Here is a 21,427-nt window from a genome sequence, read left to right on the forward strand (position 1 = left end):
CCAGGACTGGTCATGGATTGACCCTCTCTTTCACCTGCCAGCCTCCTTCCCAAAGCAGGAAGTCTGTCCCACCTGCCAGCCCTCACTCCTGCCTGGGGAAACGGGGAATGTCTTTTACTCTTCAGCAATATCAAGACCCAGGCAGGAGACCTACACGGCTCCAAGAATTTATTCATTCAACAGGCGGCTTTGCCTAAGAGCAGAAATAAGAACTGACATGGAGTCCTCTCCATGGGTAAATATAATTAGCCTGGCTATTATGTGCCAAATCCTCCCTAAGCCCCCACGCTCAGACGGCTAAAGGAACCTGCTGGCCCTGGGTGACTCTCGAAACTCAGAACCTTTGCTGGAGCTATTGTAATTTGATTTATCTCAGAAACAAGCCAATGTTACAAGGCTGGGTTTGCAATTTCAATATGCAGAGATTAATTTACATGCAGAGCTAATTAGGCAACCGAAACACCCACTAATAGATTATTACATGAAAAAGAACACATCAATTTGGAGAAATACACTCTATAAGGTTGTACAATGTTTGCAAACTTAATTGCCAAGTGGAAATTCCTCTTCCAGTGGCCAACGCATTTAACCAATTAACCTTTGCTGGCGAGGTCTTTGGCTCCTGGGGTACAGCAGCAACGCGAAGGGAAACCCTGGACTCCACCCTTTCAAACTAAGGCGGAAAAGACAACAGCCTGGGGCTGATTCCCACACTCAGCACAGGTTGACTTCATACTAGGAGCTCACAATCAGTGCTTGCAAATAAATGTCCCAAGAGCCCACCACACTAGTTTTGCAGTTTTCCACTTATTTTTCATGACAAGGATTTTGCTGGATAATATGTCTGTATGATGTTATTATTATCCTCTCTCTTTTGCTCTCTCTCTTTTTTTTTTTTTTTTTTTGCAAACGTTCATGTCATGCATAGAAGGACAGTAGCTAATCCAAAATCACACAGTTAGCAAGGAGTAGAGTTGGGCCTTGAACCCAGGGCATCTGACCACGGTGCAAAGCTTTTTCTCCCTTTCAGGCCCTTTCTCATGTCCCAGTAATCACAGCTGACTCTCTAAAGGCAACACATGGCAAGGATCCATCATCCATCCACCTGCCACAGCGTGGTGGAGGCCAAGGAGGCCCATGCTCTCTGCTGGTGGTGGGCTGACTGAGGCAGGGTTTCCTGTGCGTTCCCGGGAGGGATGAGTCTGGGTGAGCTCTGGGTTCCAGGGCAAAGACCCCTTACAGGAGCCTCCATCTACCTCTCCTGGGAATTACTACCAGGCACAGAATCCTCATGAGGTGCTGCCGCAGACTCTAAGGACGAATGGGTCTTAACAGACTAGACAAATGGCATACTCAAATGGGCTGGTGGCCCAGGAGGCACAAGTCCTGAGTTGCTAGGATCAACAGTAAAACACTGGTACATGCAAAACTTAATTTTTTTAAAAAAATCTATTTGAGAGGGAGAGGGACACAGATAGACAGAGAACCAATCAGCCAGCAGGGAGCTGGATCAGAAGTGGAGCAGCCGGGACTCACTCACCATATGCTTGCAATGGCCTGCAAGCTGGGCAGAGCCAGAGCCGAAGGCTGGAAACTCAATCCAGGTGTTCTGGATGGGTGGCAAGAATCCACTGCTTGTGTCATCATTGCCGGCTCCTAGGGCCTGCACTAGCGGGAAACTGAAATCAGAAGGTGAAGGCAGGGCTCAAACCCAGTCCTCTAGGCGGGATATGGGCATCCTATCCAGTATCTTAACCACTCGGCAAAACAACCGCCATTGCATGCAGCATTTTGAAGCAAGAGCGGTAGAAGTTACAGGCAGAGGGACGTGGGAGGAGTGCATGGCTGTGTACCAAGTATGTGCTATTGGGAAAGTTGTGCAGTGTCCCTAGGCCTCTGTGTCCTCACCTGTGAAATGGGAGCCATAGCACCAACACTTCCGGGCATGCATGAGGCTTTAGTGAACCAGCATGGGACAAGCTTTTCACGTGCCACCAGGCTCCAGGGGCTGGCTGACACCTGCGGCTCTTACTGCACTGTGCTGGGTGGCCTTTCCTCCAGTGATGGGCAGTCACAGGGCCTGCATTTCAGCCCCAGGTCAGCTGAAAACTCACTGTGGGAACTTCGTCAACAGCCTCCTTGCCTCAGGCCTCACTTTTCCACTCTGCAAGATGAGGTAGGAGGACTGGATGACGTCTAGAACTCTCTGTGTTCTTTCCTCCTGTGGATTCTGCTTCCCATTCCAGGGAGTGGAAGTCAAAGGTCAAAGGTTACAGCTCTCCAGGGAGAACCTGTTCTTATTTTCTCAGTCATAATCCTAGATTCTCAGAGCACATTCTGATTGGTTCAGCTTTTGTCAATTGTCTACTCTAGACCAATCAGCTGTGAGTTGAGCACAGTGTTTACCATTGCACAAACACGGCTGCTGTAACCATGTGAGGCAAAGGTGGGAGGAGAAGTTCCCAGGAAGTCAAGGTGGGAGCAGTCAACCCAAATGCAGTCCACTCTGCAGGTGCCCCAGACTGGGAAGACATCTGATTGGCTTCTGGGGTTGAAGTAACTTCCCAAAGAAAAGGTAGCAATGGAGCAAGATGCACCTTGTCCTGCCTATGGAATCCTCAGCTTTGGGTTTTTTTCTTTTTTTTTTAAGAATTATTTATTTTATTTGAAAGGCAGGTTACAGAGAAGCAGAGAGAGAGAGAGAGAGAGAGAGAGAGAGATCTTCCATCCACTGATTCACTCCCCAGATGGCTGCAACGCCTCGAGCTGTGCCCATCTGAAGCCAGGAGTCAGGAGCTTCTTCCGGATCTTCCACGTGGGTGCAGGGGCCTAAGGACTTGGGCCATCTTCCACTGCTTTTCCAGGCCATAGCAGAGAGCTGGATCAGAAGTGGAACAGCAGGAATTCGAACCCGTGCCCATATGGGATTCCAGCACTGCAGGAGGCAGCTTTACTTGCTAAGCCACAGTGACGGCCCCAAGCTTTGGGTTTTGATCTCAGTTCAACCCCTGGCCTTAAATAAGTCATTTACCCTCCTTAAATCTCATTTTCTTCTTTGGAAAAGTAGGATAAGAATACTGGAGTTGTTGTAAAAGCAAGGATAAGAAGGGACTTTGCAAAGCTACCGTGAGATAGAATATTTCAGGCTCAGAGGAGTGGTGAGAGAAGAGGGAGCTCACTGGGGAACTCTGCAGAATTCCTCCTCTGCACAGCTCCCCTGGCTTGGGACCCAGCACTGGGCTGGTTAGCACGCAGTGGAGGGCTTGGAGTGTTTTCTCTGGAGCTTCCTTTCCCTGGTAGCCAGAGCCTCGGTACCCAGCCCTCCCACGCCCAGATTAAATGCGAGTTTCAGACATCCTATCAAAGCAGTAGCTTCTCATCAGCATTCCCATTTCTTGATGTTCCCATGTCATTTCATCTGGGGCTTCCAAACAATTCATGTCACCCAGGGCTCTGAGAACAGAATCAACAGAAAACAACCCCCAAACTCAGCAGAAATTCCGACAAGAGCACTTGCGGCCCCCTCAGGAAGGAGGCAGCTTCCGCCCTGGTGTTTGGGGTGGCGGAGTTCTGCCTCCTTGTCCAGTTGGCTCCACATTCAAGGCTCTTCCTCTGAGTCACACTCACGTTTGCAGGCAGCATGGGCCACTCGCAGAATGAGGGCTGTCGGCAGCTGTCTACTTCTGCAAACACAGACTGGTGGACAGACTCATCCCGGCCCACAGAGCAGGACAGAACTTTTCCTTAGAGTAGATGGAGCCCAACTATTTGGTGCAATCCTCGGGGTGGGGATGCACGACCAGCAGAGGGAGGAAGTCTGCTCTATTTCCACTTACTCATGCTCACGCAGTGGAATTCCCACAGCTCCTCTGCGTGGAGAAACCTGAAAGCCACGGAAGACACCTTTCTTCCATCCCAAGTCCACTCCTCCTTCGCTGGAGTCTCTCTCCCTCGTCTTCCTCCTCCCTCACCCCCTACTGGCCCTCATCCAGGCCCTCAGTTGCCTGCATTACAATATCACTCTCCAAATTGGTTCCCCTGGCTTCAATTTTTCTCTCCAACTTGATCATGTCACTTAATCTCTTAAAACCCTTTGGGGAAGCCACTACATATGTGTTGCAATGGCTGACATAAAACATGCACGCAAGTGCTGATGAGTAGTTGGAGCAGCTGTAACTCCCATACACTGTTGGTGAGACTGTGAAAACAGGTCTGCCTGTTCTGGGAAAGAATTTGACTGTTGCTTGAGCAATTTGACTGTTGCTGAATATTTTCCCTAGAAAGATAAATAGCTGTGCTCTTGTAATGACCTATACACAGATGCTTACAGCATTCCTATTCAGAATTACCCCCCCCCGTTAGAAATAGCCCTGATGACTTCAACAGGAAAGCAAAGATCCACCTGTTATGGAAGACTACTCAACTACTCAAAGACATCAGCTGTTGGTACAGGCAACTACTTGAATGAATCTTGAAGGATTTGTGCTGAGTGAAGGAAGCAGCCTCACAAGGTTATGTACTATTTAGTTGCATTTCTATGATTTTCAATGGGAGGCAAAACCACTGGTGGTGAACAGACTGGTGATGGTCAGGGTTGGGAGCTGGCAGAGACGTCATGGTAAAGGAATTTTTTGCAATTATGGAACTGTTCTGTAACCTGGTTGTAGTGGTGGCTACTTGAATCTATCCTTGTAGTAAAATTCACAGAACTGGAGCCAGAGCTCTGGCACAGAGGGTTTGAGCTACCGTCTGCATCACTGGCATTCCATATGTATTCTGAGTCGAGACCCAGCTGCTCCACTTCCAGTCCAGCTCCCTACTAAAGCACCTGGGAAAGCAGTGGAAGATGGCTCAAGTGCTTGGGCCCCTGCATTCATGTGAAACCCAACTGAAGCTTCTGGCTCCTGGCTTTAGCCTGGTCCAATCCCAACCATTGCAGCCATTTGGGGGTGAACCAGCAGGTAGAAGATCTCTCCCCCCCGCCATCTCTCTCTCTGTGACTTTGGCTTTCAAATAAATAAAAAATAAATCTTTAAAATAAAATTCATAGAACCATACAACCAAAGAAAAATAAAGTCAATTTTACTATGTGGCAATAAAAAAGCAAAAAATATCCTTTGAATAAATGTGGACCTTTTCAGGCCTGGCTGCTGCCTTCCTCATCGATTCTGTCTCTACTCCCTCTCCACCTCCATCTTTCCACACCTGAAATGTCAAAGTGCTTATAGCTCCCCCAACACTCTGTAGACTTGCCTCTCTGTGGAGCCTTCCACCTTGCTGAACTAGAGAGCTCCTATTCATGCTTCAAAACTTTACTCAGAGCCAGCCTCCTCCATGCAGCTGTCTTCCTCACCACCAGATTTAGGTGGCCCTCTTCTGCCCTGCTGGGCATCCTGCAGACTTTTCCCTACAATGCCGTCCGCTACATAAGGGTCCATGGTTGGCTCCTCCGTGTAGGGCACAACTTCCCACTGTCTTATGATTTTCTCAGACAATATGGGGACCACATTGGCCTAGCTTCAAGCAGGATCCAGGAATGGGGAGCTGGGTCCTGGGTCCAACCCTCAACCACTCAGGACCGAGTCGGGGGACAGAGGCTCTGCTGGTGGACAGTTCCGAGTGGCAGCCTGCATGCCCTGCAGAGGAGCCGTGGAATGGAGTCGTGATGGCCCCTGGCAGCAGCAGTCACAACACACTGGCTTCTGTGCCACTTGCCTTAAGCCCTCACTGCTGTGTCCAAGATCACCTTCCACACAACCAACCTGTTCCCCACCCTTGTGTTGGCATCCTAACCTGTGTTGGCCTGGGCAGGGATGGGGTGTGGGGCGGCCTGCCAGAGGAGCTATTCCAGTGGGGCTCTGTTCTCAGAGTTGGGGACCATGCCTCGGTCCCTTTCTGTTCTGGGGAGCTTGGAAGAGCCTGCCCCTGAGTCTCATGTGCCCCAGAGTCACCTGGACTGGTCACTCCCAAAGCGCAATACCTCCCATGTGGTGCCAGTTTGAAAGTTTGAATCCTGGCTGTTCCACTTTCAATCCAGCTCTCTGCTATGGCCCGGGACAATGGAAGATGGCCCAGGTGCTTGAGCCTCTGTACCCATGTGTGAGACCCGGAAGAAGCTCCTGGCTCCTGGCTTTGGATCAGCTCAGCTTCAGCTGTTGTGGCCATCTGGGGAGTGAACTAGCAGATAGAAGATCTCTCTCTCTCTGCCTTTCAAATAAAATGAATAAATCTTTTTTTTTTTTAAATGGCTGGGCATTTTTGCCCCGGCCTCACTTCCCACAGGAGCAGATTCAGGTTGTCCTGGGAAGGATGTGGCCCCAGGTAAGGCCACACTCACGGAGCCATACCCTGAAGGAGCGGCAGGTGGAAGCTCTCTGCCACTCACACTTTTGCCAGTTGAACAACAAGCCCTCTGCGCAGGGTTATCTGATGGGCACATCTCCACACCAGCCACAGGACCCGATCCAAATGGCTTTCAGCTCCAGGCAGATAATACCAGTGAGTGAGGTGGCCTGAGTGGAGAGACGGGGGTTGTGCTGGCCTGGAGCACTGCACTCCCCAACTCCAGTCGATGAATGCAAGCAGGCATGCTGCTGCCCAAATCCAGGAGACCCGGGAAATGTTGAGCTTCATTAAACACATCTGGTTATGTGACCTTGGATCTAGAGAGCAAGGCTGCTTTCTGAGTGGAGGGGACAGGCTGGAGGCCTCCCCGTGTGGGTGCAGAGCCATCCTGCAGAGCTGTGGGGCTCGTGGGGGAAGAGGCTGAGTGGGGCTTCTGGAGGTACTATGTTTCCCTCCACTGGACATCTACCACCTCCAGGTGCTTCCTTCTCAAAACGTGATGGAAGCCTGGATCTTGGGGTCTTGCTTAGGAAGGGAATTGAATAGAAGTCTTGGAAAGGAGCCACATTCTCTGTTGGATCCCTCCCTCCTGCTCCCCACCCCCAATGCTTAGCTTCAAAGACTTGGGGACCAGTGGCCTGTGCAAAATGAGGCCACATCTGCTCCTGGGCGCCTTAATTACACCTTCCCCGGGGCTGGGAGAGCTAAGATTGCAGGTGTTTGAGGTAGCTTCACAGGTCCTGTCCACTCACCCTTGCTAACGTGGCAGGCCAGGTTTTTAATTCCATGGGGTCAGGATGCTAGAAGATGATTTCCCTGGTGAGCATTGCCGCACAGATCCCTGCTTGGTAGGAGGGAGCTGCAGATACCTGGGGGACTGAGAGAGAAATAACTGCACAGCAGGTCTCAACAAATCCTAGCAGTGACTCTGGTGAGAGCTTCAGAAGCCGGGGGTGGGGCCTTGAGGGCTCAGGGAGTCCTGGAGCATTCCAGCCGAGGACCATCGCTCCGAAGCTGTCCCTCTTTGCCTCTTTCACTTCCTCTTGGAAAAAAACTTACACATTCCCTGGCAAAGGGCTCCTGGGAGAGTCCTGGAGAAACCTCCTCTACAATTGCTGTGCCCAGGCAGACTGAGCACTCGAGCTACCTTGGTTATTTCTGGAAGGTCACCTTGGGCAATGGTTGTGATCTCTGTGAGCTAGTTTGCATCAGCCACCACAGCGACTTCTGGGATTGTGGACATACGAAGCAGCATGGGGCTTTGTTGAATCCTTTAGACTCTTGAGTTTGGACACTACTGAAAAAGAGAGAGGTGGTGCTTGGGAATTGTTCTGCAAAGTGTCTCATGCCAGCAGGATGGAGGGATAAACGTGTCGGGCTGTAGCTGCTATCATTCACTGCATAACAAGCTACCTTGCAACCCAATGGCTTCAGATAGTTGTCATTTGATTGGCTCACGTGTCCATGGGCCATTGGTTTGCTAAAAGGCCTGTGGCTGCAGTCATCTGGGGACTCGGCTGGGGATGGGAGGTCTATGCTGGCCATGTCTTTTGTCCGGGGGTTTGTGCTGGCTGTCAGCTGGGCCATTCTCCCCTTGAAGTCCACCATGGATTTTTAACATGGTGACTATGTCCCAAAAACAGCAAGGAAAATGACAAATCCCCCGAACACATGAGTTTTGAGGGGACAATTCTTGCTCAGGTCCCATGGGCCAAAGCAAGTGACATGACCAAGCCTGGGTTCAGTGTGGTAGCAGCTGATATAAGATGCAGAACACACAGGGAGATGTGATTCATTGGGGCTATTACTATAATAATCTACTGCAATGCATTCAAGAACAAGTTGGGTACAATTCCTGCTTCATTCATTCATTGATATTCAGCTGGTATTTGTTGAGCTTGGATTTGTTGGATTAGTATTTAGTGTTCATGGATACCTGGCAGCCAGGTATCCATGAACAAAGATTTCACAGTGAACTAGACAGGCAACACTGCCATGGTTTCTACAGTGTAGTTAGGGGAGTCCTACAATACTCAAAGTAAATAAACAACATACAGTCAGAGGGTGGGGAGGAGAAAAACAAAGCAGGAAGGGAGACATGGGGTCCAGAGCTCTGTGGCCCTGGGAAATATAGAAGACAATGCGAGCAGAACAGGATGTTGGCAGAAGGGAAAGAACTCTGGGCCAAGCAGTGCAATGCCTGACCTGAGAGGGGAGGAGGGTGGTCCCACCAGCAAGGTCAAATGGAGACATTGCAGCTATTGTTGAGAGAGGTTCTTGGTCATCCAGAAGACAGGGTGAAGTTGTGTTTGGCACTACAGATGTGGGATCTGCAGTTCCAGAGAGAGCTAGCCTGACCTAGGACCCTCCTCAACACTCGTCCGTCACCGGGTCTGTAAGCCAAAAATTGCTTACCGTCACTTCTCTTCCCTGTCCTCAATCTAGAAGAACTGGCATCAGGGAAAGGCCATGTCTCAGACTGGATCTTGTTATCTCTTTTCTCTGTGCAGCTGAAGCCTGGCTATGGGCATGAACAAGAGGAGCTTTGAATCCAGTTTGAGGTTGGAGGAAATAAATGATTTACGGGAGTGAGCTTACTCTATCAGTTGAGTACCTGAAAGTGAGTGGAAAGCCATGAAATTGGCTCTGAATTTAGAACGAGAAAGGCTCAACACTTGTGTGCTCTGCCATTCTACCTATTACCAGGGAAGAATTGTCAGGGCCCTGTAGGGGGCCAGTCTCTTTACTTGTGAACCAAATCCCATCCCTTCTTGCTTCTTCAAGGATGGCTCTCCAGCAATTATCCCCTATCTCCCACTGCATCAAAATTTTTCTCTCTACTGCATCTTTCCCTCAAGCACGCAAGCAACACTGTTATTTCTCCCTCATTCACACTGATATGTTGGCCCACTTCCAGTCTCAGCTGCAGCATTCTTTGTCTGGCCATCTCTGAGGCACAAGCCCTTGTGGAATTGCTTACATTTGCTGGTTCCAGTTCCTTTCTTCCTTTTTTCTCTCAAACCAAATCCAGCCTGACTTTTGCCCCCACCAGACCATCAACATGGCCATTGGCAGGGTAGTCAATGACTTCCATGTTGCCCAGTCCAATGGTCCATTCTGGTCTTTGTCTTGGGTGAGCCATCAGCAGCATGGGTCAGCTACCAACCTGTCCTCTTGGATGCATTTCCTTCCCTTGGTTACCAGGGCAGCACATTCTCTTGTTTTCCCTCCATTACCTGTCTACTCCTTCTAAGCTCCCTTTATCTCACTTCTTCTGAATGTTGGAAGCTCTAGGGCTCAGTCCTCAGCCCTCTCTTTTTCTGTATCTTCCCTTGTTGGTTTTATCCAGCCAATGACTTTAAAACACTATCTGTATGCCAGTGACTTCCTAATTTGTATCTGCAGCCTGGACCTCTCACAGACTGAAGACAAGCACGCTCAGCTGCCTCCTTGGCATCCCCACTAGGATGCTATGCTCTGCTAACAACATCCTCACATCTCAGCAGCGTATCACAGAAAGGTTCAGTTCTCACTCATGCTATGTGTTCCCCACGCTCAGCACGGTGTCATCAGCTCTCCAGGACTCAGGCTGATGGAGCGGCTCTCAGAATACTGCTGATCCTCCTGCAAAGGAAAATAGAAAGAGTGGCAAACCATGAAGGGGTTCTTAAAGTTTCTGCTCACATTCCTCTAGCCAAATCAAGTCCATGGTTGTTCTTGACATCCATGATGTGGGAAGCTGTAGTAAAAATTTGTGAACAATAACACAGTATATCAGATACACCCAAGAGATATCTTAAACACTCATCTTATCCAAAACCACACGCCTTCTCCCATACATTCCCCAGTTTCCTCCATTTCGGTTGATGTCAAGTCAATACTAATCATTCAAAATGTTAGGTTCATTTTTTAAGTTTGTTTACTTGAAAGGCAGAGCCTCAGAGAGATGGGGAGGGGGGAGGAGGAGACACAGAGACAGAAAGATCTCTTCCATCTCCTGGTTTACTCCCCAGAGACCTTTGCAATGGCTGATCCCTCTGCTGGGATCCTCTTCCCCCCACAGCCACACGTCTCCCCCTCCCCACTTTCTTCCCATCTTGCCTTCTCAGTGAGGCTTGCTCTCACCCGCTGTTCAACATTGCAACCCCTTGCTCCAGAATCTCCTAACCCTACAGCACTATTGCTTTCTCATTCCCTGTATAACTTCTCTACTTGCTGTGAGCATCGTTTGTCTATCTGCCCATCAGAATGTAAGTTCAAAGAAGGCACAAGTGTTTGAGTCAGCTTTACTCCCCGTTGTATGCATCAAGTTTCTAAAAACAATGCCTAGCATACAGTAGGTGCTCAATAGTTTTCTGTGTTGGGGGCTGGCACCGTGGCTCATTTGGTTAATCCTCTGCCTGTGGTGCCGACATCCCATATGGGTGCCAGGTTCTAGTCCCAGTTGCTCCTCTTCCAGTCCAGCTCTCTGTTGTGGCCCAGGAAGGCAGTGGAGGATGGCCCAAGTCCTCGGGCCCTGCACCCGCATGGGAGACCAGGAGGAAGCACCTGGCTCCTGGCTTCGGATCAGTATAGCTCCAGCTGTAGTGGCCATTTGGGGGGTGAACCAACAGAAGGAAGACCTTTCTCTCTGTCTCTCTCTCTCACTGTCTAACTCTGTCAAATAAAAAAAAAACAGTTTTCTGTGAAATTAATTAAGGTGCAAATAGCACTATAGCATGGTCAAGTGTTCAAGAGCTTAGTTCTGAAAGAATCTTAGGCCTTGAAAATCACAAAGAGGTGAATTCAAATTAATCCAGGATTAATTTCCACCACCGAATCTCTGGATATGCCTGGGGACCACCATGAATGTGCAAGGTTTTGGCTGGTGCACGGAAGGAGAAGCTTTATTGTCATAGCTATCAACTTTTTATCCTTAATTATGATCGGCGGTCCATTTTCTCATGTCCAGCAATCAGGAAATGTTTTTAATATATGTAAGTAAACAAAACACATCATTTGGAGGGGAAAAATAAACAGTACAGATGGTGAAGAGACAGACTAAACCTTTGAAGATGGTGTGGAAATGAGCTATGGCTGGGAGGCCCTGGACCACCCAGAGGAGTGGGGGATGGGGGCAGGGCTAGGCAGTGAAGGAGGCAGTGATGTTGGAAGCTGGCAGTCAGCAGGGCCCAGCCCATGGAGGGGCTTGAGTTCCCTTCCCTCAAGGTTGCCCACTTGCTGCTGAGCCTGGTCACCAGCGGGCTGCTGGCTCCTGGAGAAAGCTCAGCCCAGGGGCAGCGCTGTCTGAGGGGCTCTTCAGTGGTTGGTGCCCCCATCAGTCACAGTCAGGCCACAGTTGCCATCCTCCTGGCATTAGGCTTGATGCACATCTTGGCCCCAAGTTCCAGGCTTGAGTCACCTCTGCCAACTTCCTCTCCTCCCTGTGCTCCCCAAGGATGCTTGATATTTCTTTTTTTTTTTTTTTATTTTTGACAGGCAGAGTGGACAGTGAGAGAGAGAGAGACAAAGGTCTTCCTTTTGCCATTGGTTCACCCTCCAATGGCCGCCACGGCCGGCGTGCTGCGGCTGGCGCACCGCGCTGATCCGAAGCCAGGAGCCAGGTACTTATCCTCGTCTCCCATGGGGTGCAGGGCCCAAGCACTTGTGCCATCCTCCACAGCCCTCCCTGGCCACAGCAGAGAGCTGGCCTGGAAGAGGGGCAACCGGGACAGAATCCGGTGCCCCGACCGGGACTAGAACCCAGTGTGCCGGCTCTGCAAGGCGGAGGATTAGCCTAGTAAGCCGCGGCGCCGGCCTGATGCTTGATATTTCTATGGAACCTAGATTCCCCAGCCCAATGGGGGAAGGCGCGGAGAGGGGGAGGGAGGCAGAGGAGAATGAATTACGGTTCTGAAGTCTCCACATCTCCCAAAGCCGTTGGAAATTTTCAACATGTGACAGTCGTACCCTGGGAACCACAATTTTTCCTGTATTTTCTTTTCTTTTTAATGATTTGTCCATTTATTTGAAAGGCAGAGTTACAGAGAGGCAGAGGCAGAGAGAGACAGAGAGAGAGAGAGAGAGAGGGAATCTTCCATCCACTGATTCACTCAGGAGCTTCCCCCTGGGTCTCCCATGCAGGTGCAAGGGTCCAAGAACTTAGACCATTTTCTACTGCATTCCCAGGCTGTAGCAGAGAACTGGATTGGAAGTGGAGCAGCTGGGATGAGAACTGGCACCCACATGGGCTGCCAGCACCACAGGTGGTGACCTTACCTGCCATGCCACAGTGCCGACCCCTCCTTTATTTTCATAATGCTTTACTCTTCCCATCAGAGGCTCCATTCCAGTCAGGCCTATCATTGGGACATATGACTGTGGGGAGCAACTGAGACTAGACTAAGTTACCGGAATTAAGACTTAATTCTATGCATCTGCTCTCCCACAATATGGCGCTGGGGAGGAGTAAACTTCTACGCAGCTGCCTCTCGCCAATTTGACTGATGAGCTGCAAGAGCTGATCCTGCTCCTGATTGGAGGAGAGCAGCGTGCTCGGCGTGTGGGTAGCAGAGTTGGGATTGGTGGAAGAGGACTATAAAGGAGGAGAGAGACAACATGCACCAGGAACATCTGAGGGAACATCTGAGGGAACACCTGAGCAGCCCCCGAGAGAGCTGGCTGGCGGTGTGCCGCTCCCCCACGGAAGTGGGGAAAGTGGCAGAGGGTACTGCCCCTCCACGGAGGTGGAGGGGTTGGCAGCCAACCCGGGAAGGACCAGCAGCAAACCCGGGAAGGGCAGAGCAGACAAAAGAACAGCGCAGGGTCCTGTGTCGTTCCTCCGCGAATGGGGGAGCGACATATGACATATGTGACATATGACATACCACATGAAGAAAATTACTCTCCAGCCTCTGGGCTAAAGCGGTCATCCCTCCGACTTCTCCTGGTCACTCTCCAGCCCCTTCCCTTCCACTTGCGTGCCTTAAGGAGGCCACCCTGGGACATTTTGAGATGATTGGGCCACATCATCTGTCCATCCATCCATCCATCTGTCCTCCACTCATGCAATTAATTTGTTGTGTATTGAGGTCTTCATTATGCACACACCCGCTCTACAGGGTGGGTTGGTAGAAAGGGAGAGTTAGAGAAGTTATATATGGTCACAGTCAGTGTCACAATCACACAGCCTGTGAGGAAAGTAAGATAATGCGTTTTCTTCTTCTAAATGTAGAAATTATGAGGTCCCGGGCGGAGGAGCGTGTGTCAGGGTCACAAAGCAAGTGCTTGTTGGAGCACACTCGGAGCGCGGGGTCCATGCTCTCAGACTGGCTTGGTGAGTTTGGGCAGGGGAAGAGGAGGGGGCAGGCAGTAAGTCCTCATTTCCAGAAGAATCTTTGGTGCATTTTTCTTGCCCTAAGGTTTTTTTTTTTTTTTTTTCTCCCTTAAGCTCTATCGCAATGGCCAAATTCAGTGAGCTTTCACACAAACTGGTTTCACAGCCACACACGTCGTGCATTTTAAACCTCTGCTACTCCCATTGCAAAAAAGGGTTTAAGGAGCCCAGCGCCGTGGCTCACTAGGTTAATCCCCCGCCTGCGGAGCCGGCATCCCATGTGGGTGCCGGGTTCTAGTCCCAGCTGCTCCTCTTCCAGGCCAGCTCTCTGCTGTGGCCCGGGAGTGCAGTGGAGGATGGCCCAAGTGCTTGGGCCTGCACCTGCATGGGAGACCAAGAGAAGCACCTGGCTCCTGGCTTCGGATCAGTGCAGTGCACCGGCCATAGTGGCCATTTGGGGAGTGAACCAACAGAAGGAAGACCTTTCTCTCTGTCTCTCTCTCTCTCGCTGTCTATAACTCTACCTGTCAAATAAATAAATAAAAATCTCTTTTTAAAAAAAGGGTGTGGCTCTAATGTAGGACTTTGGAATTACAGGTGAAACCCCAGTTAGCTCTAACTTACCCATGCATGAGCAGGGAGCAGGAGGGGTGGGTCATGGGAGCATCCCCTTGTCTGCTGTGGCCAATTTCTGCATTTGATGTGGCTCAGGCATGACAGCCACACCAGGAGTTCACAGCACAGGAGGTGGACACCAGGTCTGACCATGAGCTCTGGCCAGGGCCCATGCACACCTCACTTCCTCCTCCTGCCCCTGCTCTGGTGGACTTAGGATCTCATCTCCTGGGCTGATGGATGCAAAAGATGGGTCTAAGCGGGGAGGCCCCTGAAAAGCCGTGTGCCCGTGAAGCAGGGAGATGCTTCTGAGGTTTTCCCAGTTTCAGGAGAGGCACGGACAGGAGAATGATGTGCGGACACCTTATCAGAAGCAGCCCTTCCCCCACCACAGCCCCTGCCACATCACCCATTTCTGCTCTCTTCACAGCCTCCACTCTGTTCTGACATTTCTTAGTTGAGGTTGTGCTTCCTGACCTGTTAACATCTGTCCCCGCTCTAGAATGAAGCCCCACGAGACCCGGGATTTCATCTCCTTTGACTGGGTCTTCTAGAACGCTGCCTGGCCCAGAGATGCTCCAGTCATAGCCCCCAAGACCCACTTGGAAGTGAGTTCATGGAAGGGTTGCTGAGGGTGGTCACCTGGGAAGCACGGGTGTGCTGACTTTACCAGGAGCCGCAGGAGCTCAGAGAACCGCGCCAGGTGGTACCCAAGTCTCAAATCAGCTCCTCGCCCCCCCATTCCTCATCGGTAAAATAGGTGAAGAAGAGTTAGTGAGTAGCAGCTCTGTGTCGCTCCATGCTGGGCTCCAGGGCTGCTGTGGTGACTGAGACCAGTCTTCTGCCCTTGCAAGAGCTCACACAGGTGTCCCCATTTCGAGGTTTACCAATAAGCACGAACAACCACAGCGTGGAGGAGCTCCCTGGGAACTGAACAAGGACTGGGAGAGCAACGAGGGAGACTCCTCTGGACGTCAGGAAAGTAAGACCAGGAACGAAGGAGGGGCTGGAGGGTGCTGGGGGAGGTGTGCAGAGATCAGAGGAGCAGCTCCCAGGATGGAGGCCACACACGGAGGGGAGGGGACCCCTGCTGGAGGCCCATGCGGGACACGCCCAGAGGTCAGAGGCAAGGAGGAGTGTGCAGAGATAGGCGTGGGCCAGACATGTTGCACAGGGCAGAGAGAATTCTAAGGGGTCATTCCTTCCTTCCTTTACTGATTCACTGATTCAGGATTGCCTCCTGCTGCTCAGAATCATTCTCAGCATTGGAGACACAGGGGCAGAAAACCACAAGTCCCCTGCCTTGAAGAGCGTCTATTCTAGACAGAAGCATCGATGAGCAAAAACAAGTAAGTCATTGTGGTACAAGGTGATAAAAGCTATGGAGGAAAATGAAAGCAGGGGGCTGGAGCTGTGGCACACCAGGTAAAGCTGCCACCTGCAGTGCTGGCATCCCATATGGGCATCGGTTCAAATCCTGGCTGCTCCACTTTGATTCAACAATCTGCTATGGTCTGGGAAAGCAGTAGAAGATGGCCCAAGTGTTTGGGTCCCTGCACCCACATGGGAGACCTGGAAGAGGCTCCAGGCTCCTGGCTCTGGATTGGAGTAGCTCCAGTTGTTACGGCCATCTGGGTAGTGAACCAGCAGATGGAAGACCTCTCTCTCTCTCTGCCTCTCCTTCTCTTTCTGTGTAACTCTCAGTTTCAAATAAAGAAATAAATCTTTTGAAAAAGGAAATGAAAGCAAGCCTGCACCTTAGGGAATATCATGGGGAGGTGTTTCACAGTGTAGGTGTTGTGGGGAGGCCAGGCCTCTACAAGACTTGAGAGGAAGGAAAGAGAGCGATTTGTGCTGGTACACATGTAGGCCTCAAGAGGCCAATTAATCAACCTGATGGTGATGGTGGTGGTGGTACTGCTGAGGGTGGTGGTAGTACTGATGGTAGTGGTGATGATGGTGGTGGTGGTAGTGATGGTGGTGGTGTTGATGGTGGTGGTGATGGTGGCAGTGGTATGTTATTGGTAGTTGTGGTGGTAGTGACAATGGCGATAATGGTGGTAGTTATGATGATGGTGATGATGGCAATGGTGATGGTAGTGGTATTGGTGGTGGTGATGGTGGTGATGATGATGATGATGATGATGGCAGTGGTAATGGTATTGGTAGTGGTAGTGATGATGGTAGTGGTGATGGTGATGGTGGTGGTGGTAGTGATGATGATGGTGATGATGATGATGGCAATGGTGATGGTAGTGGTAGTGATGGTGGTGGTGGTGGTTGGTGGTGATGGTGGTGGTGGTGGTGGTGGTAATGATGGTGATTGTGGTGATGGTGGTGGTGGTGATGGTAGTGATGATGATGATGATTGTGGTGGTGGTGGTGATGATGATGGTGATGATGATGATGGCAATGGTGATGGTAGTGGTAGTGATGGTGGTGGTGGTGGTGGTGGTAATGATGGTGATTGTGGTGATGGTGGTGGTGGTGATGGTAGTGATGATGATGATGATTGTGGTGGTGGTGGTGATGATGATGGTGATGATGATGATGGCAATGGTGATGGTAGTGGTAGTGATGGTGGTGGTGGTGGTGGTTGGTGGTGATGGTGATGATGGTGGTGGTGGTGGTAGTGGTAATGATGGTGATGATGGTGGTGGTGGTGGTAGTGGTAATGATGGTGATTGTGGTGATGGTGGTGGTGGTAGTGATGATGATGATGGTGGTGGTAATGATGGTATTGGTAGCGGTGGTGATGATGGTGGTTGTGATGGTTGTAGTGATGGTGGTGGTGGTGATGATAGTGGTGGTGGTGATGGGGGTGGTGGTAGTGATGATGATAATGATGGCAATGGTGATGGTATTGGTAATGGTAGTGATGATGGCGGTGGTGATGGTGGTGATGGTGGTAGTGATGATGATGATGGTGATGGTGGTGGTGGTAGTGATGATGATGATTGTGGTGGTGGTGGTGATGATGGTATTGGTAGCGGTGGTGATGATGGTGGTGGTTGTGATAGTTGTAGTGATGGTGGTGGTGGTGATGATAGTGGTGGTGGTGATGGGGGTGGTGCTAGTGATGATGATGATGATGGCAATGGTGATGGTATTGGTAATGGTAGTGATGATAGCGGTGGTGATGGTGGTGGTGATGATGATGATGACGATGGCAGTGGAGGCAATGAGAGTTGTGGTGGGGGGACAGCCTTCATCAGGAGGTACCCTTTTTCTCACTCTTTTTTTCCCATTTAGGCCTCTTCTAACCATTGGCCAGGCAGGGTGTCACACAGCCATTTGCAGCCCAAGAAAAGGTACACAAATGGTGGCCAACTCTTTTGGAAATTCATCATCCAAAAATTGCTTTCCATCCATTTTGCTCCAATTCCGTTTTATTTATTACCTTGCAGTGAGCAGATGGAGCCATTTTTCCTCAGAGCTGCTTGAAAGAGACGCATTGCAATTGTGCAGCCGGCTCGGGGGCTGATTTATGGGCTGTGTGCCACAGGAGCCAGGCCCAATGCCCTTCCCGTAGCTGCAGCTGGCAGAGTGTGACAACTGTCTGGGCCAGCTCTCTGTGTGCTGCCATTTGGGGATGGATGGAATGGGTGCTGACACCTTACCATGGTCAAAAATGCCTCCTCCTCTCTCATCTGATGCCCGCCTTGGAGTCTCTCCCCCTGGGCTCACCCCAGGGAGCTGGAGAGAGAGAAAATGTTTCTCAGGACAGAGGTAATTTCCTACTACCAAAGGAAACACTTGGCCACATCTTTAATCATCGGACTATTCAGGGAGCTGCTCAGTTGGGTCATTTAGGAGTTATTACAGAAGCTAATTTGTTCTTTGACATTTTCTATTGAATTTTCAGTTCTCTCATTCAAACTTGAAAAGATTATGACCCCATAGTGTGGCCTATAAACCCACAATCTAAGTGCAAATTGGACCAAATTCTTTATCTTCTGCACTCACTCACAGCATGGCTGGGGGCCAGCCGTTGAACTTCTCTCAGCCTTAGTATCCATATCTCTAACAGGGAGTGGTTCATAGTCTGTCTCATAGGACCACGGAGAGGATGAAATGAGATAAGGCATGTGGAAGGCTCAGCTCTATACTGAGTGTAGAATAATTATCAAGAAAGGTTGCCTAGTTGTGGGGTTGTTTGTTTGTGGAGTGACTGTTTAGCCTAGCGGTTAGGAAGCCTGTCCAGGTGCCTGCATCCCCCACCAGAATACTGGCTTCCACTCCCAGCTCTGGCTCCTGACTCCAGCTCCCTGCTCATACAGAACCTGGGAGGGAGGCAGCAGTGATGGCTGTGGTCAGCCTTGGGGCCTTTGCAGGTATCTGGGGAGAGTAAGTCAGCAGATGGGAGTTCTCTTTCTGCCTCTCAAATATTAAAGAAATTTTTTAAATGTTATCTGTGTCTTTCCTTTCCAGAGTGAAGTCTCCTCTGTTAATTTGGCTGTGATTTGGAATCTGAAGGCCAGCTGAGTTTCCACCCAGGAGACTTGGGGCAGCTACTTGGCTCATTCTGGACTTCATGTTTTCTAACTATGAGATGTGGATAGCAGCTACCCCCCAGGGTTCTTGGAAGCAATGAAACACTATATGTAGACATTTCTCAAGGAAGCCAAAGCCCTGTGTAAGGCTGGCTACTGCCTTCTGTTTATAAACAGGGTCTGTGTTGCTTTGCTAGGTGGACTGTTGCGGAGCAGAGACACACACTGGCTTCTCACCAGCCTCTGCCTGAGTGCTAGAGGCCCAGGAGCTTCAGATGGTTGGGACAGAGGTGAGCTTCCTGCCGTGCCTGGGCGCTGCCACAAAATAGGTTCTACAGGAGTTGAGTCTGGGGCTCCCCTGGGTTCACATGACTTCAGTATACTTGTGGAGGCGACCTAAAGGGACTCCCCACTTAGGGTTCAAAGTCTAGAGTCTTGGCTGCTCCAAGACTGGTTGTTTTTGCCTTCCTGCTTTATTTCCTTGACACAGTCTCCTGGATTTCCTTGTAGCCTGACATCTAGACCCTGTTTTGGTATTTGCCAGCTGCCTGAATGACACCAGGCCCGGGCAGAGACCTAAAAAGCCAGAGAGCTTGGTAAACGTTACATCTTCAATGTGGGGAATGCTGAGGACTGTACTGTGCCCAGAGAACCAAGGCACAGGTCTCCGTGGGGAAGGCATCACAGTGAGAGCTCATGTCTGGGGTACTCCCAACGGGGCTCCCACGCTTTGCTTCTCTCTTGCCATCTTCCCGCAGTCATGCATCATGTGGGGTCGCGGGTGGGGTGGGGACTAGATTCAGCTCATGACATCTTTGAGAAAGCCCCTCTCTAAGAACCAGTCTTCAACCTTAGGCAATTCTGAAGACATGGGAGGCATTCTAGATCAATGCACTGTACTGAGACTCTCCCAGACCAATCATGACTACGGAACCCAAGATCATGGAGATTACAGCTTCAAAGAGCGTGTGTTCCGGTTTCTCTCCATATGTCCTAGATCAGCATGGTCGGGTAAAGCGATCTGTGATGGTGGAAAGGTTTTGCACCTGTGCTGGGCAGTATGCAGCCAGTAGCCAACGTGACATTGGGTAAGTGCAGCTAGTACAACCAAGGAACTGAGTTTATCACTTAAGCTTAATCTACTTAAATGGCCATACTCTGACAAGTGGCTGCCATACTAGACAATGCAGCTCTCAATCATCTTTTGTTTCCATTTTGGAATCGGAGTCTGCCCAAGAGGAACTGGCTGAGGGCCAGGCTCTGCATGGGACACTTGGGAAGATGACAGGAAACCGTCAGAGGCAGGAGCAAGTGCTGGGTGAAGGGTCTTGCTTACTGTTGGTCTTGTCTGCTGACTGAGGAGTGAAGGCTGGAGGGCCAGGCCAGGCCGAGCGCACAGTGGCTGCCTGATAAGCACAGATGTACTGTGAAGGACAGGGACTCTGGTCAGGTGCCTGCTCCACACGATCCGGGCAGCCGAGCAGAGCTGAGGGGTGGTGTGTGTACATGACAGGGATTCCTTGGCTCATCTGCAGGGAGATAAGCTCCAGTTCTGTTGTGGGTCGGGAGTGGAACCCTCGCCCCCAGAAAATCACCAGGATGCCACCTCCAATTGCTCAGCCGTCCCAGCCCTTGCTCTCAGCAGCAGTGGGCAGTGATGGCCAGCCAAGGCCACGCCTTCCCAGGACACTTTCTGTAAGTGATGATCTGGCTGTAGTAGACGGGCCTTCTTCCTGATTTAACCAGAAGCACCAAGAAGATGTGGAGGAGTGCCAGGTTGCTGGCCTCTGTGCTGGGTGGTTTCCCCCACTCACACATGGCCTTGGCTCTCCCCAGGAGCTATGCCTCCACCCTCTCCCAGGTTGCCTCAAAGATAGCCTCCTCTCTCTGGATACTTGGCTTCCTCCTGAGCATCTCAGGGTAGAATGTTGGCAGTGGGAGAGGGAGGGTAGATAACAAGTTGGGGAAATTTCTCTAACTTGTGCAGGAAGCAAATAGTTCTAGCATTTACTTAATAAACACCAATATAGAACATTCTATGCTGCAAGTATTGTTCCATATGCTTCTCCAACAGAAACCTGCTCAAGAACCACGACACTACAAGGACGTAGCTCTGTTGATCATCCCATTTTGAAGATGGTACAAGTAACTTAAGTCATTCATCCAAGGTGACAAAGCTGCTAGGTGGTAAGCTAGCAGGTGGACCTGTAGGTGACCAGCCACCCTGGTTTGCTGGGAACTGAAGGATCTCTCCTGGGACATGGGACTTTAAGTGATGAATCCAGGCAAGTCCCAAGTAAGCCAGGACAAATTGGTCACCCTGTACCCTGTGCCTGGGGCAATCTGGCTCTTTACCTCATGCTTCCCTCATTTGTGGGGGGCATAGAGCCACCCAGGGCACTTAGAGGAAGAGGTGGGGAGACCAGAGCTGGCTTTGTTCCACTTCCCCTCATTGTAGCTACCAGAACCCTGCGGCCCGACTAATACGTACCGAGACCTCAGGGAAGCCAGAGGCAGAGCTAGGACCAAGCCTAGTCCCAGAGCAGGGCTTCATCAATATTTATTCACTCATTCAAGCTCTGTCTCTCTGGGAAAGGGGTTCAAAGTGACCTGTAGGAAAGGACATGCTAAAAGTTGCCAACGAATAAGCAGCAGAAGA

At 50.6% G+C, this 21,427-nt stretch overlaps 1 long non-coding RNA gene across 1 annotated transcript; it reads left to right on the forward strand.

The window, feature by feature from the left end:
• Window positions 1-14,977: 14,977 nt before the first annotated feature.
• LOC127487640 (uncharacterized) lies at window positions 14,978-19,344 on the forward strand. Its single transcript, XR_011384047.2, has 3 exons — window positions 14,978-15,257; window positions 15,507-15,624; window positions 18,707-19,344. It is a non-coding gene; the product is annotated as an uncharacterized LOC127487640 (long non-coding RNA).
• The last annotated feature ends 2,083 nt before the right edge of the window (window positions 19,345-21,427 follow it).

This window comes from Oryctolagus cuniculus, chromosome 18, assembly GCF_051225735.1.
Source record: "Oryctolagus cuniculus isolate XC-2025 breed Fujian yellow rabbit chromosome 18, ASM5122573v1, whole genome shotgun sequence".
Lineage (NCBI taxonomy): Eukaryota > Metazoa > Chordata > Mammalia > Lagomorpha > Leporidae > Oryctolagus > Oryctolagus cuniculus.